Source organism: Arvicanthis niloticus, chromosome 11 (assembly GCF_011762505.2).
Source record: "Arvicanthis niloticus isolate mArvNil1 chromosome 11, mArvNil1.pat.X, whole genome shotgun sequence".
Taxonomy (NCBI): domain Eukaryota; kingdom Metazoa; phylum Chordata; class Mammalia; order Rodentia; family Muridae; genus Arvicanthis; species Arvicanthis niloticus.
In genome coordinates, this window is record NC_047668.1 from 38,499,598 (window position 1) to 38,505,168 (window position 5,571).

The 5,571-nt window shown below is 45.1% G+C and overlaps 1 pseudogene; it reads right to left on the bottom strand.

Annotated features, from left to right (window-relative positions):
* Window positions 1-552: 552 nt before the first annotated feature.
* On the bottom strand, window positions 553-2,644 carry LOC117717372 (cAMP-dependent protein kinase inhibitor gamma pseudogene; annotated as a pseudogene).
* Between the last annotated feature and the right edge of the window lie 2,927 nt (window positions 2,645-5,571).

Sequence of the window (5,571 nt, forward strand, 5' to 3'; positions counted from 1 at the left end):
TTGTTTGTTTGGTTGGTTTTGGTTTTTTATTGGTTGTTTTCTTTCTTTACCTTTCTTTACCTTTCAAGTGTTATCCCCTTTCCTGGTTCCCACCCCCATCCCTCACTGAAATCCCCTATCTTATCCCTACTTTCCTGCTTCTATGAGGATGTTCCTCCACCTACCCACCCACTCCCGTTTAAAAAAAAAAAAAAAAATGTAAAAGAGGCTTTACAAAAGGGCTAGGAAGATCTTCCTGCACACGGTTGGCTGGAGGGAATGAGAGGTGACTGGATAGTGCCTGTCTAGGTGATGGGTGCTCACCTAGAGGCAGCGACTAGCTCGAGCCCCGCCTAGATGAATAAATAACATGTCATGGTGCTAGTGTCTTCGAAGTGTACCTGGGCACCGTGGGGAAGTGGGGAAAGAGTGGAGCTTGTGGTGTGGGTGGAAGACATTGCTGGAGTGGGGGCCACAGAGGCCTCCATGATCCTCTCAGTTGGCCTGGCTGGCCAGGGCTCCAGTCCACGAGGTACAGCAGACCTCTTCCAGCCTCTAGACCACAAGGCAGACTCAGGACGAGAGGTGTTCACTGCTCTAGGGCTGGCTGCTGGCTTCCTTGTCTGGGGTACTTCTCTCTGCCCTTCTGTCCCCTCAAATTCGAGTTGGCCCATGTCTCCAGCTAGCTTCCATGTGCTCTCGGCCTCTGAGTCACCCTGGATGTCTGGGACTGCATTCTGACCGCCTGTCTGGTCACAGAAGATGACGTATGGATAGGAGGACTTGACTTCTATCCATCGCTTCCAGGCTTAGTTTGAGTTGGTTTTCCTGCTTGCATCTCTTCAGACTTTTCACTCTTGATCAACACACTAGTAAGAATCCCGAAATGCCAGCATCAGAGAGTGTGTTCCCACTGCTCTGTACCCCTGCTGTACTTTGGGGTTTGTTTCCAATGTTGTCTGAGAATGTGCACTGCCTCTTGTTCTCATTCCTGCTGCCACTGTTTATCTACTTACTTAAATACGTATGTTTGTACTTAACTTACTCATTTGAGACAGCGTTTCTCTGTATAGCCCCAGCTGACCTGGAACTCACTCTGTAACTCAGGCTGGCCTTGTACTCACAAAGATTCTCCTGCCTCTGCCTCCTAAGTGCTGGGATTAAAGGCATAAACTATCATACCTGGCCACAATTTCCAAGAGTGCTGACCACTGCTTTGATGAAGGTTTATCAAATCCAAGGACTGCCATGCATGAAGGGAATGTATGAAATATGAGGGCTATGTTGTAAGTGAAACCATTTGGCTTAAGATTTTCTTAGTGGATATTTCTATTCGCTTAGAAATTTGACTGCCTTTCTAACAATTACATTCTCTGTGGGGGATGTAGTTTTGCTGAGTGCATTTCCTAGGATGTTTTGTCTATTTAAATGATTTTCTGGTCTATTGGCTTAGAGTTCAGATCAGTGCTCCCTAACTTAGGACACCTGCCTAGTCTGTAACAACTAATCCTTCTTATCCATGGCTCAGCGCCTTTTGCTTCACTACTGTCTGATTCTGGGGAGCTGACACAGTCTCTGGGCTTATGTCTCGCCTTTGTCCTGTCTGTCTTTTGGAAGTATTGCTCTGTCCTTTTTTCTGCTGTTACACTTACAAGTTTTTGTGGGTCTCAGTTTTTGAGATAAAAGCCTGGCTTGTTATTTTCCAGACTTTTACTTTATTTTACTTTTATTTTAAGTATAAAATTTCCTCTCCCAGGTGTGTTTCAACGGCATGACAAAATTGTGATATATGGTGTTTTCATTAAAATTCTACTCCTAATATTTTATTTCCATTATAATTGCTTCATTGATTAGTGGGTAACTGAAAAGTACTTAATCTTCAAATATAATTGGATTTATAGTTTATTTTCTGTTGTTTACTCACACTTTGATTGTATGGTTATACCAAAAAAAAAAAAAAAAAACCCACTCCAAGTAACTTAGACATTTTGAAATATCCTGAGTATTGCTGTCCAGATGACAATATGTTTAATTGTACAAGTATATTTCAACAAGTCTTACAAAGATTGTCCCCTAACGTAGAGACCCATTTCCTGTTGTTCCTCTCTTTCTTCTTTTTCTTTCTCTTCTCTGCATTCTCTCCCTTACATCTGAGGGTCTCACTGCTGGGATGACTGCCCTCCAAGACACTCTCTTGTGTGTCAACTTTCAGTCTCGTCTCTTCCATTTTCATAAGGTCTTAGTGACTAAAGTGCTCACAGAACATCTTCAGGAAGGAAGAAGTCACTTGGGGTCATAGCTTAATGGCACAGTCTGTCACAGCAAGGGTGACAGCAGGCAGCTTGCACTTTTCACTTGCTCACACCCTCGTGGGACAGGAAGTAGAGACCAGACAGGGCCCTGCCATGAACTTCAATTCAAGCCCCACCCACAGAGAACCACTTCCTTCAAGCAACCCCCACCTCCTGAAGGTTCCTGAACTTTCTACAGCATCAGCACCTGCTGGAGACACATGAGCCTGTTGGAGCATTTCAAATTCAAAGCCAATGAACGGGATGTGGGCTTTAGATGACCTTAGAGCCCAGCAGCCCCCAGACACCTTATAGTGTTCCAGTTAATGTTGTTTAAGAAACTGGTAAGTAGATTTCTATTTACCTTGCCCCATGGTGTATGGCAAGCAGGAATAATACTGAGGCTGAGTGTGATGATGATGGGGAACCAGGGCTACAGCTGGAATGTTACTTGAGACTTCCTGGAAGGGTCTAAGCATTAGCAGGTTGGTACCCAATGTGGTGATATTAAAGGAAGGGCCAGTGACCAGTCCTTGGTCACTGGTAGTGTGCTCTCAGCAGTGATCAAAGTAGGTCTTCAGAAACTCCGATTGTTCCCAGTCCCTCTAGCTTCTCACCTTGTGCTTCCTCTTGCAAGATTTCCTATCATCATGACATCATCCACCGTAAGGCCTTGCCAGTGTGAAATAAAAATGTCAGTCTCGTGAGCTTGAATTTCCATAACCTTAAGCTAAATATACTTCCTTTCTTTATAAAGTTCCCCATGAACAGTTTCCAAGATGGCTCTGCCCATCTCAGCGTTCTCACTGGAGGATGGCCTCACTTCTGCCCTAGCAGGGTTTATTCTTACCATTGTGGTGAGTGTTCTGACACAAGCTAGATGTGGTTTGTCAGTTGGATCCTCAGCACCCAGGCAGAAGAACCAGGAGCAATTGGCATATCTGTAACTCCAGTGCTGGGATGGTGGAGACAGGAGGATCCCTGGAGCTCACTGGGCAAATAGTCTAGACAAATTAGGACACTCTGAGTTCAGTGGGAATAAGGTGGAGAATGAGGAAGTCACCCAATGTGGATCTCTGCCCTCCACATACATGTGGACATGTTTATAGGTGCATCTAAACAGGAGCACATGCAAACAATTACAAAGTCAATATGATTCAGTCTCTGAAAGCCCCCACACATCCAGGCTAGTGGGTTCTGTTGGTCTTCCTATGGAATTCCTTTCTACCAATCAAAGTCCATACACAAACTAGACCTAGGTCCCCTGCACATATATATATCAGACATAAAGCTGTCTTCATGCAGGGACCCTAGTGACTGTAGCAGGGGCTTTCCCTAAAGCTGTTGTCTGTCTGTGGATTCTGTTTCCCTAACTGGGCTGCCCTGGGCTGCCTTGTTTGACCTTAGTAGGAAAGGATGCACCCAGACCTACAGAGACTTGATGTGTCAATATGGGGGGGGGGGGATACCCAGGAGGGGCCTCCACTCTCTCAGAAGAAAAGTGAAGAGGGGATGGGGTATGGACTGTGTGAGGGGTGGAGCGGGAGGAAGAATGGCAGCAATATGGATAGAAAGTGAATGAATGAATGAATGAATGAATGAATTAAAAGTCAATATGGGGCAGAGTGGTCATGGTACATGTCTTTAATTCCAGTACCCAGGAAGCATAAACAGGCAGGATCTCTGTGAGCTAAGCGAAACTAGCCTGGTCTACAAAGTGAGTCCAGGACAATCAGGACTCTCTTACACAGAGAAACCCTGTCTTGAAAAAGGAAAAACAAAACAAAAGAAGAAAGTCAATATGGGGATGGGGGAGGATTTCAAGTTCACTCCCACTATAGCTGTGGCACTATGGAGCATGGGCCTTGGGCAGAGTCTGAGATCATTATGGATTGAGAGAAAAGCCCAGAAAGGATGATCTGAAATGACCTCTTCTGTTGAAGAGGTGCCCCTCAACAGAACCTCATTTTGGTGTGGCTAATTTGTATTTCAAATGAAGGAACACCTTTCCCCAGTTTAAACTTTCTTCTCCCCAAACCTGCAGTAGAAGGACCTGAAGTGAGATTCTTTCTTGAAGAGTGAGTGAGACCCTGTCAGCCTAATGCAGTGGGCCTATCTAGAGGTAAGGAGGTATGCCAAGGTGCCAGACACTCAGAAGGACTTCTGCTCTAGGCCATTTCCAAGCTACCCCCCACTGCTCCTCTCTTTCCCAGGACAGAAGCCTTAGCCTGCCTTTCTCTGTCATGGTTATTTTTCCCTATAGAACTCTAGCACTTGTACTCTGTAGTACGGTACGGTAGGCTTAAGCAAGATACATCTCTTCTACCACATCCCACACACCTATAGAGAAAAAGAAGGGCTCACAGGCAGGGCTGGCTCTGAGTAATAACTTAGCTGCATAGCCTACCCTGTCTGGACTGTGGCAGATAGTAAGTGCTGCCTGTGAGTAAAGGAAACAATTGGTGCCAGCAGCAATGCCTAAAACAAAACCTAAGAAGTTAAAAGCGTGGGAGGCTCTATATGGAGGTAATCTCTGAATACAAAAATAATCCCTTTGCAATTTAAAGAGGTGATAGTGACCAAGAGGAAGGAAAAGGAAAAGCCCTAACAATTGAAACAATGGTGTGCAATGCCAAACTAAGAGTTAGGACTCTTGGTGTAAGATGCTCCATTTGTTAGAGTGTCAGCTAATGTTATATTTTATAGTCCCTTGGGCTAAGATGTAAAAATTGCCTCCACCCCAATGACACCATCTCACCTGTCGCCTGACTAACTCCCAGGCCCCTTCATGGGTTTCTATGACATCACCATCCCCAGGGGACCTGCATGTCATTTGTTTACTGATTGTGTCACCGCCTGTCACAACACAGTATGGTGTCACCATGGATCAAAGAAACATGCTGACTCTTTCTTTAGGCACACTGACAGCCTGTGAGAAATGCATCTCCCTTTTATTTGCAGCTTAAAGGAGTTTGGTTGGGCCTAGCTACTGACAGACTCTCATAAGTCTCTTTGATTCTGATGTGCCATCTTCCCAGGCCAAGACACCTCTTGGATCCTGGCTCTGCTCACAGGCCCTGCTTTTCTAACATGTCAAGTCCTCCTTAAGTTTCTGAGTCCTTGTTGTGACTATAATTTCCTAAATTTAATTAAGGTAACCACCCTAAGGAGATGGGTTACCTAAGGAGATGTTTTTTCTGACACAAAATGATGGAAAGATTGAGTTTGACAGTGGTGCTAAGGACACAGATCCTGTGAGGGGATCTGGTATGTATGGTGGGAGGGGTCAGGTAGGAACTCC